Here is a 14,351-nt window from a genome sequence, read left to right on the forward strand (position 1 = left end):
ATAGACTGGATTTCTATGTTGCCAGATCGCACTTGGCCTTCGCATGAATGCAAAGAAGGGAAGAAGGATGAAAAGAGCATTTCCTCAGCTTTTCAAACTGCACCTATAAGCAGCAGCTACACTGGGAGTAGCCTCAGTGCTTTGTGATCTAATGAGTTTATCAGTGCTGACATGAAATGGTTTTGTTCCAAAGCCATCAATGTCCTCTCTCTTGTATTTGTAAGCCTCCAAAAAACATTTCCTGATATTCTCCCAATCCGCAGACTTGTAGCTCCCCTAAACCTTGGTTCTTCTATGTGGGAGACTTCCTATCCCAGGATCTCACATCCTCAGTTCTGCCAAGCACCAAAGACAAAATTAATGGCTCTCCTAGCTGTCCTTGGCTCCAGATACTCCCAATAACTCCTGCTATGTTCTAGTTCTCCCACAGTAGCCCAACACCAACCTTCAACTTTTTTAAAGTAAGGACACTGTAGTATTCACGATAAGGAAATGAACGTGGCTGAAAAGCTACAGCAAAGGGCAGCACAGGGACATGAACATGTGAAATTTAGGAAAAATGAGAATTTCTATATGGATATATTTTCACATCACAAAACCCAAGGTGTTAGTCTCTGTTGAGATATCTGTCTAGCACGTGGTATCTTGATGGTGTAAGATTAACATCACAAGCTCGAATGGTAGCAACGTCACCAAAAAGGGCATTTTCCTTTCCTGTGACGAAATGTTCCCAAGGATCCCTGTGAAATTGCATGGCTTCTGACCAATGCTTTCATAGACTATGTCCAAGTGATAAAGTTAAGCTTTGGAAAGATTTGCATCCAAACCCAGATCTACTCATCCTTAGGTTAAAAAACACTCAGAACAAAAGAACACCGAATTACAAAGTCCTGTGATCAGATACCTACCTTTTATTACTTTGAACATAACACTGCCATTCAGTGTGGTGATGGCAGAAAATATCAGGCTTCAGAAAACACCCAGTTGAATACTGGGTGTAAAAAAAAAAAAAAATGTGGCAAGCAGAACACATCTGACAATTCTGTTAAAATATAGATCTTAAGTTTTGCTCCTCCTGTGCTTAAGCGAACTCCTGACTTGAAGACAGATGTAGTGAATACGTGTATTCCCTAGTACCCTATATAACCAGTAAGTCAGTTCAATCTGGGCTTGAACACAAAATCTATTCCCAGATGATGTGCCTGTGATTCTTTTGCATCCTGAGGCGCTTGGCAAGAATCCTGACAAACAAGGTTAAACTCAAAAGACACTCAAAATACCTGAGGCAGTGGGTTTCTAAGCCTTGATCAACTGGAAAAGAGGGAAGCATTTCTTTTTTCAAGGAGAGAAAAAAGAACAGAGAGAGGTCATTTAAGCAATGCAAACTCAACACAGATAAAAAAACCCAAAACATTGACAAACCAGGAGGCAGTGGGCAGAAAATATCACATCACTAATGTTGTTAGCAGAACCAAAGCAGCACAGGAATGAATTTCCACTGAATGCAAAGAAAAATCTGGGGATGCTATAGACTGTAACCAGCTTTAGCAATCAGTGAGCTCTGAGTAGTCACCACTGATAGCTGTTTGGTATTGTTAAGACATAACGGTTCCTCTAAAAGTAATGTGATATATTTGATAGGGGAGGGATTACAGCTAATGTCAGCCTTTTCCACTAGAGGCAGATCTTTGGGAGAATAAATTTCCATTTTCCAGATTTTACTCCATACTGCAAATTCTGGAAGTGTCGCAAGCACAACACATGGATGATTTTTTTTTTTTATCAACAGGTCTAATGAGAGGGCAGGCCACAGCAAAACAAGCTGCTTTTCTTGTTAAACCAATGCCCTTCAGGTTTGATACTGGATGAGATGGTCATGCGACAAGGATGTCTGGGTGACCATTTAGCTCTTAGCTGAGATTGCTACTGGGTTGTTACCAGGTGTGCAGTTAATTAATACTGTCAAGATAATATGCGTAAAATGCACATCTTAACTATCATAAAGTTAATGTATCTTTTCTTTAGAAGAGGAGCATTTCAATGAAAGTTATTTCTGTCGGTATACTAAAGCACTAATAAAAGCCAAAATACCTACAGATCAGGACCGAGGCAATGGAACAGAATTTGTAACAGAAAGAAAAGCAAGCCAGGATGTCTTTTTAAAACATGCTATAATTCATAGTAAAGTTCTCCACTAGCTGCAGAAATTGCTGTGTGATGCTCTTTAGCTTGCATTACTTAGGAAGACTGATGCACAGAGGTCCATCTAGCCATAGAAATCTGAATCTCAGAGACAAATTGGTAAAACCAAGAAGCAAAGAAAGAAGTAATGAAAACACATCTTACTACATAAAACTACATTAAAACTTCTGAGTCTTCCCAATTCTTTCTCACAATACTTTTACTGTCGGTGAAATCAGGAAAGTAGCCATATATGTAAGGTGTTTCTTATTCAGTTGGTCTTGCACAGGCATCTATTCAGAATCATCTGTGCTGATTTCAAGATAAAAATACTGTTGTTTGACTCTTAGTCATGTGAGCTCCAAAAATGCTATACAGCTAGGAAAGCACAAACCAGATTCTAATTTGCTTTGCTTTTCACTGAGAGAATCCTAGCTGAAAAGATTCTACAAGTTACAGGCAAGTTTTAATCACCGGTAATGATGAATAAGCCAGAAAAAAACCCCAAAACAATCAAACCAAAAAAACCCCAACCAACCAACCAACCAACCAACCAACCAACCAACCAACCAACCAACAATCCATGCTCAGTTCTTAAATACCATGTTGAGTTTTTCAGAATTTGCAAATTATCAGCACTCTCGTATTACAAATCCTTCCTCCTTTATCAGCACTCCTGTTACAAAGATGCTCAGTTTATTGTTAGATAAATAGGGATACTTACACTTTTTCAGTTTGCATTCTTAGAGAAGACATCTGTTCATTTCAATAGCTCCTGATATGAGGACGATAAGTAGATCATGTCATCTAGGCAATGCACTGCTGGGTATTGACTAAATGTCCACCCATCTTTGAGAAAATGTGAGCTTAACTAGCTGTAGCACAGGCTGACTCATTGTCTGGAAGTGCGATGATAAGCATCCTGGATACAGAAAACAGAGGTGGTATCATTGCATATTAACTTTTCTCTGTTGAGGTGCTTGAAATTACAGATTAAAAGGCTTTTTCTTAAATTTTAATCTTATTCATTAATGGGGAAGAGCTTCTTTGTAATACAGTAAGAATACCCAAAGTAAACATTGTGCATAAATCCTTCCCTGTGTAGAGAAATAATATATCCTATATATGTGAGGCCTTTGCCTATTTTCTTGTTGATGGTCAGTGAGATCTTCTGAGGCATCACTAGCAGAAGAGCTAACCAGCTCTGTCTTTCAGCTAATTAAGACAACACATCTTCTTTCTTGACAGGAGCAAAGTTTTGCTGTTATTTCCTCTAAGCAAAAAACCTCTGCTATTTAACTCCTCATAGGTACAAGATAAATGGTTGCCTTGAATAACACTTCAAAACCTCAGGCATTAGAAGGCAAAGATGATGACCTTATGGCTGCTTCTGCCTCTTTTCAAAAATCAAGTGGACACATTTAAGACTCATAGGTCACTGTGCCTCAGGGTGCAGCTCTGTTTCATCCCCAAGCGTACACCACACAAGATTCTCGAGCCCCTGTAAACTAAAGCAGGCATACATCGGATATTTCAGGCGTTCTGCTTGTCTCAGATGCAGAAAAATCACGATATTTTTTTTTTCCTTTCTCAGTAACAGCAGGAGTCTGGTTAAGAACAAAGAATTAACAAATCCCATCTGTTAAGGACGGTTACCTCCCTCACCAGACCCGTATCGCCTACTATCTATTTCTGCTCCTCCGAGGTACAGGTCAATGGGTGTGTACACCCACACCCCTGCTCAGAAGGGTAAGAAGGTCATTTGCAGTCACTGGTGTTCTGAGGCTAATGACTCCAGATTAATAGCCAGGAGATTAATGTGGAATAAAGCTAGAACTCATTCAAACTTAATTTCCTTTGCTTCTGAAACTTTCTCAGAAAACACACTTTCCTCTTCCTTCCCTCCTACTCTGTGCCTTTTCTCAACAGCGTACCACAGCAGATGCCAGGGTTTCTGCTAAAAAGTGGAAACCTCATTGTAATGGGTCTTTTGCTGTCAGACATCAAGATTCAGGATGCAGTAGGGAAAGGGAAATCTTTTTGCCCCAAACCATGGGGCAGCTCCATTTGCATCCCTGACACACTACTTGTGTTGGGGGTCTCCACCTGCTCTCCCCACATGAAAGGAGGTGTGGAATCCAGGCTCAGTCCCAGGACTCACATTTGATGCAGAGATCCCAAGGCCCCTGCTCTTGGAGGAGTGCTGCCACAGAAGAGGGGTTCAAAGACATGTGGATGTTGCGATGGGGAAGCATACAGGGGAAGAAAGAGCTGGCACGAAACCACAAGGCTCCTGGTTGCCATGCCCCTTGGCAGGAGAGAACAACTCTCTCCTTTTTTCTGCTCCATCAGCTCTTCTCTTGGGATCTGGGAATTGGGTCTCTTTAGTCTGGAGAAAAGACAGTTGAGGGGGGACCTGATCCATGCTTATAAATACTTAAACCCTTTAAGTAGGGTGCCAGGAGGATGGGGCCAGGCTCTTTTTGGTGGTGCCCAGTGACAGGACAAGAGGTAACGGGCACAAACTTGAGTATAGGAAGTTCCACCTAAACATGAGGAGGAACTTCTTTACCTTGAGGGTGGCAGAGCACTGGAACAGGCTGCCCGGGGAGGTGGTGGAGTCTCCATCTCTGGAGACATTCAAAACCCGCCTGGACGCATTCCTGTGCAACCTGCTCTAAGGTGTCCCTGCTCTGGCAGGGGGGTTGGACTAGATGATCTCCAGAGGTCCCTTCCAACCCTATGATTCTATGATTCTATGATTCTATGATCACTGGATGAGGCTGCAGTGCCTGGGGGAAGAGGAACCAGGAGGGACGTTGTCTTTGCACAGACAGTTGTCCTCTGCACTGCACATAAAGCACCCCTAAGTTGGCTGGCAGAGGGCTGAGTTTGTGGCACCAGCCAAAGCTTTGCCTCGACAGTGGCAGCAGTCAGTAAAGCCTCCCCCCTTCAAGGCTGTCAGCAGTGTTTGGAGCCACTGAATGGTGTACGTGGATTCAGCAGCCAAGTAAGGAGAGCATTACATTTCCTGCTTTGTAAGTAACTCCTGTATTACATCTCAAATCTGGCGTGCCACAGCTGGCATTCAAAAACCCAGAGCTTTTCTGATGAATGCCCAGTCTGGGGTAGCTATCAAGCAATACTCTTTGCTGCTGCCACGTTAAAGGCCTGATTGAAATCAGCACTGGTGCAATCTTTACATACAGACCCTTTATTTGGGAGAGCCCTTACAAGCAGAGCAGGACTGAAGTGACAGTATGAAGTGAGGATTTCCATTCCCAGCTTCCCAACAGGATTAAGGTCGTAGCTCTCCAGCGATCACTGTACTAGACCACATGGTTGGAGAATACAAATGAGTAAATGATAACTTTGAAAACCTCTACAGTCTCTGCCCTGGTTAATAAACGCAGTGCAGATTTGGGGCTTAAACATATTTCTTTGCTTTTGCTTCTACTTCTTGAGGTCTTCAGGATTCCTATAGCCTGTCGTCACCTCTTCTTGCCTCCTAGTTTCTTGTATTCTCAGTCTTTCACATTAAGGTTGTGTTCTGTCTTATCCTCCATTTTCTCTTCCACAATGGTCTTTCAGGCTACACACAATTAGCATGATTTCTGCCAACCAGGCTAATAGCTTGACCAGCCTGCTGAAGTTATTGGGATTTCATTATACACACCAGATTTAATTCTTTACAGGCCTCCCGCAGTTCCTTAATTACATCTTGTTCTCCACATATCATTATCCCGTAACTGGCCCCAAATTAAAGTCAGTTTAAAAAAAATATTTAACCATATTCCTTTCTTACTTGTGGCTGTCTAACATCCATATAAAACAAAACAGGCCTTATAATAACCTTGTATATTTGAAGCTTGGAACAGAAAATTATCTGCAAAGACAATAACAGTCAGCCCTGCTGTGTTCCGGGTCTTAATGTAACAGAGTAATGGCAACGCAAGCCTGGTAAGGACCTCCTGGGATCACACGGTCCTTTCTCCTCTCTGAAGGATAGCGCTATTACACCTAAACCATGTCTAATAATTTGTCTAGCTTGATCTTGAAACCCTTCCATAAACATTCCTCCTCTGTGCAGCATATTTAGGCATTGCACCACAGCTACTTCCTAATACCAAACCCTAAAGTATCTGCAATGCAAATTCATTGAGTTCAATGACAGTCTATTTGCAAGGGCCTTTGAGAACAAATTGCCACCGTTCTGTTTAAAAGGCCTTTGAATACTGGATTATTATTACATCTTATCGCTAGTCTTCTGTTTCTTATACCAAACAAAGCCATTTCCTTCAATCTTTTAAGTCATGTCTTTGGGTCTTGCTTTCTGGTCACGTTTTCTTTACCCCTTACCTTTTCGATTTCTCTCCTCCAGACTCCTCCCAGTTTGGCAACACTTCGGACAGTGTGGCACTCAAAACTGTTCGGTGAAAATGTCGGCATCCCAGGGCCAAGCAGGGAAGGATAACTACCTTGCATATGTTACCTACAACACTTCTGTCAGCACCGCAGAGCATGAGATTTGCTCAGTTTGTCTAATGCTCCATTAGATTGCTCCATTAGAGCAATCACATCTCTTCATTCCCTATTTTATAATTTAGGTTTTAATTTCCCTTTCCCAAGTATAAGTGTTTGTATTTGAGTACTGAATTTTCCCTTGTTGGTTTCGGGCCTTTTGTGCTGTTTCTCAACATGGTTCTGAATTTTGATCCTGTATCCCAAAGAGCTCGCAATCCCTCCTAGCCTCATGTTGCTTGAAAACTTGTGTGTTTCATGATTTGAGTTGTTAATGAAAATCCTGAGTAGAAATATGACTTCTGCAGAGCCCCACCTTTAATGTCTTCCCAGTTTAACATCAAACCATGCAAGTGCTCACTGTATCATGACTCTGGGTAGGTACACATTTCTTTTGTTTCCTTAAGAGCATGTTAGGTGGGACCACGTCAAAACCCTTAGTAGAGTCGAGACATATCTACTGCTTCTCTGTTATCCGCGAGAGCAATTATCCCATCAAAGAAGGAAACAAGTTTAATTTGACATGATTTATTCTTGACAAATCTACTCCAGCTGTTTTTATTACCGTATTATTCTCTAGGTATATATTGATTCTTTAATAATTTAGACTTGTGTATCTTTCAGGATAACACAGACAGACTTGTTACCTTCCTGAACCTTCATTTTCCTCTTTTGAAGGATGGGTTCTGTGGGATTTCTTCTAGTTCCTAGAGAACCTTCTCCCCTTTTGTTACCAATGAGTGTCAATGGTTGAATGGTTACTGCTTCAGTTTCTCAGATATTCCAGGGTAAATTCCACCAGGCCACCCTAACTTTAGTAAGAGTAACACATTAAATATTTTCTAACCTCTTCTTTCCCTGCTCAGACTTGTGCATCTGCGCTCTTGTAAACGACCTAATTGCTTTAGGCATTTGCTCACAATTTATGTCACGCCTGGAAAAAGATGCCATCGAATATCTTAGCTTTCTCATCGTGGTCTATTATTTGCAATCTTCCCCTATTAAGGAATGGGCCTGAATTATACTTTGCCTTTTTCTGTTCTTGTAGTGTTCATACAATCTTTTCACATTAATTTTTGATCACCCTCAATAGTAGTAAGTCATTGTGTACTTCATCTTTCTAGGCTCAACCATGCACTTTTGGTCTACTTTTTTTTCTACTCAGCTTTAGCCAGATGTCCTCGTTCCTAATTTGTAAATAAATCCCTTTTTAATATTCAGGACTTTAAAGAGCTTCTGCTGCAGCTATTCCTTCTTCTTACACTGATTCCTTTCTCCTTCATAGCACAATACTATTCTGTTGTGTCTTAAATACAGCTTCTTTCAGTAATTGCTATCTCTCCTGCACTTCTTTATCCTTAAATTATCTTCCCACGAGAATCTACTTACAAATTCCCTAAGTTTATCAACGTCTGCTTTACTGAAGCCCATTATCTCTATTTTGCTTCTCTCACACTGTCCTTTTCTTAAAATAGTGAACTATGATCGATAGCCTTGCAACTACTTCCTCCCCCTTAGTCCCTGGAATCTATCATTTCTACAGAAATTGGGCCAGTGTGTTAAGAAACCGCCTGTGTCTGAAAGCTGCTGTAGTTTCTCGTCAAACAAAAGATATGGAAAAGCCTGCAAAGCATGTCCTGCTTTGCCTGGATACAACAATACCTGTACTACTTGATAATTACTCTAGAAATCTGCAAAGGTGATCTGCTTAATTCTGACATAATATGGCAACTGAGTTGCAACACACACAGAGAGAAGTAATGTTAATCCATTTTTTTTACTTAAGGAAACCTAAACCAGTCAATGCAGCTGCCACAGCAGAATTTAGATTTTTCTAAACTGTTAGCAATCGCCACTAACATTATTCAAGTATACGAACTTCTGTACTGCAGGATTTCTTCTTAACATCTTGATAACTGGAGAGGGATGTTCATATCGGTACCCTCCAGCCTTATGGTGAACGGCATCCAGTCCAACAGCAATGGAGGAACTACACAACAACTAAGCCATTCCTTTATTCTGTGAGCCAAAATGCTCTTTAGCGCTAGAATATCCGAGGAAAAAGGGGGAGCACACCCCACAAATTCTTGACCTGTTCAGATTAGGAAAAAAATAACTATGGCTCTATTAGTAGCCTCTTTTATGTCAGACTGACAGATTTTAAACAGCTTCCAGGAGGGCACCACTTTCATATTTCAGCTATCTTCTCATTACTGTTAGACCTGGAAGCTCAGTGCTGGATGACAGATATATTTGTACAGTTAAACACCAGGAGAGAGCTACGGAAATAAAAACACATGTCAGGAAACTGTCTGAATGGGGAATTCACTTCAGACAGAAATCTCCCTTCAAGCCATAAAATGGAAAGCTGCCTAGATCCATCCTTTTGTAACTTTCTGTCAGCCCAGCGATTTGGCTCGTCATTCCCCTGGCAGAATTTTAAGCAGGTTTAGATGCCTGCTCTCCATCCCCACATAAACACCACATGTGCAGAACCGTTAATGACAATTAGACTTTAAAAGCTTGCTGTAGGAAATCTCACCCAGAAGCTCAGTGAATATTATAACTATCTTATTGCTAATATACCTCTCTCAGCAGGAATTTTATGACAGGAAAAAATACCACCCAACTATGCTCTCTTAATCACGGGCTACTAGAAGCTCTCAATGAATAAGGAGCAGCTCTTTCACTTCCCCTGAGACCACTGTACTTCCCAGAGGCACATAACTACAAGTCTCTTGGTTTACTGGCTCACAGTACAGTCTTTTTTTTTCTAAGATGTTTCTCAAGCTCTTTCTAAAAAACCTCACTGAAACGCTGCTTCAAAACCCTGCTCCTCCGGTAGTTAGACCTCTTTTTGGTTTTAGCCCGAATTTCATCATGGGCAACGTATAACCACTTTGCTCAGTTATGAATACAGTCCTTAATCATTCTGCCTTCCCCCTAGTATAGATACAGATCTATTTTTATATCTTTCGCATACTTATGAGCAGCAACTATACACCATTTCAGCCTTCATTCTGCTAAAAAAGACAGAGTGGTCTAGGCTTTCCTCATGAAACAGACTCTCCCCATTCTCTGCCTCTGCTCCAATTTTAATGGATGTTTTTTGAGCATGACTGACCAGCTCCACTGCAGGCAGAGTTATTATGACCTTGTACTGTGGTCAATACACCCTCATCCCTACTGAAACTACAAACCCTACATTCATTCACAGCTGCCCGTTTCTCTTACTTAAGTCTTCTACTACAACATTCTGATTGTTCTGTGCAAAGTTAACTTCAACAAAAATTGGGAGTTTTGTTTTCTTATTTTCTGTACAAACATTGTTAATACAAATAAATGTCCGTTAGGTACATTTATACATACATGGTATGAGGTTCAACAAGGCCAAGTGTCGGGTCCTGCACTTGGGTCACAACAACCCCATGCAGCGCTACAGACTGGGGGCGGAGTGGCTCGAAAGCTGCCTGGCAGAAAAGGACCTGGGGGTGTTGGTGGACAGCCGGCTGAGCATGAGCCAGCAGTGTGCCCAGGCAGCCAAGAAGGCCAACACCATCCTGGCCTGCATCAGGAATAGTGTGGTGAGCCGGACTAGGGAAGTAATCATCCCCCTGTACTCGGCACTGGTGAGGCCTCACCTCGAGTACTGTGTTCAGTTTTGGGCCCCTCACTACAAGAAGGACATTGAGGTGTTGGAGCGTGTCCAGAGAAGGGCTACAAAGCTGGTGAAGGGTCTGGAGGACAAACCTTATGAGGAACGACTGAGGGATCTGGGGTTGTTTAGCCTGGAGAAGAGGAGGCTGAGGGGAGACCTTATCACCCTCTACAACTACCTGAAAGGAGGTTTTAGAGAGATGGGAGCTGAACTCTTCTCCCTGGCGACAAGTGATAGGACAAGAGGAAATGGGTTCAAGTTATGTCAGGGCAGGTTTAGATTGGATATTAGGAAGCATTTTTTCACTGAAAGGGTTATTAAACATTGGAATAGGCTGCCCAGAGAGGTGGTGGATTCACCATCCCTGGAGGTGTTTAAGAAAAGGGTAGATGAGGTGCTTAGGGACATGGTTTAGGAGTGGTGGTGTTTTTATCAGGGTAGTTAATGGTTGGACTTGATGATCTTAAAGGTCCCTTCCAACCTCACTGATTCTATGATTCTATGATTCTATGAAATATCATGCTACAAAGGTGAGGGGCAGGGGGGAAAAGCAGGGTGTTGATAAGCTACTCAGGCTTATCATTTATTAGTCTGCACTCATCAAAACAGAAGTGCAACAGACTTGAAACACCACTGCTTTTTCTGCTACAAGACCAAAGATAAGAACAGAAAACAAGAGAACTGTGTTAAATGCACAGGCTGGATCAATGGGCTGAGGCCAATGGTATGAAATTCAACAAGGCCAAGTGCTGGGTCCTGCGCTTGGGTCACAACAACCCCATGAAGCGCTACAGGCTTGGGGAGGAGTGACTGAAAAGCTGCCTGGTGGAGAAGGACCTGGGAGTGTTGGTGGACAGCTGGCTGAACATGAGCCAGCAGTGTGCCCAGGTGGCCAAGAAGGCCAACAGCATCCTGGCCTGTATCAGGAATAGTGTGGCCAGCAGGACTAGTGAAGTGATCATTACCCTGTACTCAGCACTGGTGAGGCCCCACCTCGAATACTGTATTCAGTTTTGGGCCCCTCACTACAAGAAAGACATTGAGGTTCTGGAGCGTATCCAGAGAAGGGCAACGAAGCTGGTGACGGGTCTGGAGAACAAGTCTTATGAGGAGTGGCTGAGGGAACTGGGGTTGTTTAGCCTGGAGAAAAGGAGGCTGAGGGGAGATATTATCGCTCTCTACAACTACCTGAAAGGAGGTTGTAGCGAGGTGGGGGTCGGTGTCTTCTCCCAAGGAACAAGCAATAGGACAAGAGGAAATGGCCTCAAGTTATGCCAGGGGAGGTTTAGGATGGATATTAGGAAAAATTTCTTCACCAAAAGAGTTATCAAGCATTGGAACAGGCTACCCAGAGAAGTGGTGGAATTACCATCCCTGAAGGTATTTAAAAGACGTGTAGACATGGTGCTTAGGGACATGGTTTAGTGGTGGTTTTGGCAGTGTTAGGTTGATGGTTGGACTCGATAATCTTAAAGGTCCCTTCCAACCTAGACGATTCTATGACTCTAGGAGTTATTATTAAAACATTTTTTGGTGGTTGACTAGCACAATGTCTTATTAGATTCACAGAAATCTCCAAGATCTTAAACAGCAAGATTATGCAGATTATACAGACCAATTACTTACAGCAGCAAGGGAAATTCGTTGCTACTGAAAAGCAATATGATAATAACATATCACACAAGCCCATTTGTTCTTACATTGGGTTATACTCCACCTGAAGCTGAATTGAAACGCAGGACTGAATTTGGTCCAAAGTCTGCAAGTCTTTTGCAATTAAAATGCAAATCCCAATCCTGCAGATTTTATTTCATAATATCATGTTTATTACAAGAAGGAGCCCCCCATAGTTTATGAGGCCTAAATGGTTTTAAACAATTTAGTTGCAAAATATAATATCAGATGGTGGAGACAAAAACAAATTAGCAAGTGCAGCTCAGGGAAGGGGATAGTAACAGTGAAGAGGGAATTAGGAAGCCCTTATAGGCTATTATAGGCCTATGGTAGTGCTAGAGGAGAAAAAGGCTTGCTGCAGAGCACAAAGGATGTAGCATAGGCAAAGTTCAGCCTGAAGTGGAGAGGACCAGAGAGAAAGAAAGCAGAAGTCAGCATGAAAGACTTCATTCATGTTGAGTAAAAGTATGATCCTTGATTTAGAGCGGGCTTAAATTGCCCTGTCTCCATCCACTGACCTGCTGTCCTAATTAATGCCAGCTGAGAAATAGCCACACCTTGTTTTTCCACAGGTAAATACTGAAGCAAGCAGTGTACAGCTTTGTTCACCAGTATGTATCACATTAGCAGGGCCCATTCATGAAGCTCTTGCTTCTCCCAGTTAATTTCAGCTGAATCTCATAGATCTATATTTAGAAATAAAATGAGATTAATGCCAGCTGCTACAATGGTTTCCCAGAATTTACAAGGCACTTTACCATGAGTGCTGAAGTCACATACTCATCATCCTGTCTCCACGGAACAAAACATGGATGGGGCTGTTGCTTGCACATATCTGGGGCCATTGTGCATGAAAATAAATGAGCGCTGTTATACTGCCATAAGAATGAACACAGCTGCTGAAGGAACCATTAAACATGTCACAGCTAGAGCTTTGGAGATTGCCGATGGTTGCTCACGCTCATTCTGCAAGCTGTATCACACTGCAATATGATGTAGCTCTCGCGGGGTATGGTGTGAAGGGCAGCAGCATGCTAGCCCTGGGAGGGTTGGCTCTGACGACGCTCTTTCCCTCCTTGTTAGTTAGGATAATTTACTACGCACACTGGGATCAAACAGCAAAACACATGGGAAAGAAAAGCATCATTCATGGTTTATGCATGGATTCTGATTACTTAGTCCTGGCCCCAAAAGTAACGATATTTTATTTTGCTATTTAAAAAAAACTGGCACCAGTCCCATCAGGAGCACAGTATCAGACATTGCAGGATGTAAAGAGGATTAGAGGGAAGGAAAGGCGAGAAGAAGTAAGAGAGAGGGGTTTACAAATTCCTCCTGTGTAAAGAATGATTAGCCCAATGATCTGTTAATCAAAAATGTGCGTGATTTACATGAAGAAACTGATATCTACATAGGAATCAGGCCTTGGTGAAACATTCATTGCAATTTCACCTACATCACAGAAAGGAAAAGGACAGTTTTCAGCTAGATCAGCTTGCTGCAGGGCTGCACATTTGCCAGTGCTGCAGAAGGCAGGTTATAGTAGTGCATAGCCGGAGTGGGAAGAAATGACGAGGGCTCACTGCTTTCAGTAGCATTTAGATGTATTCTAGATGAAAGGTGCCCATGAAATCATGTTTTCAGTAGGTGTGGCCTCCTGCTCCACACTGCCACAGATGAGAGATGTGCACTGATTCTTGCTTAAAACTTATATTCAGGGTTGTCACCTCAGTCAGCCCAACCATTTTCTTACTCCTTTATCCATGATTCATTCCCATTCAGGCTGTGGGAGCTCTGTGTGTATCAAAGGTAAAGGAGCAAAAGGAAAACCCAGAAGTCTTTTGAAATGTATCCCACCTGCTAAGAACAAAGGAAGACCTCATACGCTTGAGACTAAATGTACCACGCTGCAACAAGTATGAGGAATGGTGAGCTTGGAGTGAAGCGCCTCAGAAATAGGTGTTTAATGGGACGTTAAACACAGCAGCGTGCAGCTAACCAAACAGCGAGAGATGCAAACCCACCACCTCCCAACCCACCACGCCAGAGGAAGAGAAGAACCTGTTCCTGCAAGGTGCCAGGGAGCACCTGCACTCCTCACCTGCAGTTGGGGCCACCATCCAGTTGGGATGATCTCACCTCATCCAGTTGGGATGATCTTGCTTTTATATTCCCACCATTTTGATTCAAGGAGAGTAGAAGGTGTAAGAAAAGAGAAGCCACACACGTTTGTATTAAAGGTTTAATTCTGATCCTTGTTACAGGGATGTAGTCACTTGTACTGACGCAGCTGGTGTTCGCTGAGGGCAGGAAACCA

Source organism: Vanellus vanellus (assembly GCF_965231255.1).
Source record: "Vanellus vanellus genome assembly, chromosome: 2".
Taxonomy (NCBI): Eukaryota; Metazoa; Chordata; class Aves; order Charadriiformes; family Charadriidae; genus Vanellus; species Vanellus vanellus.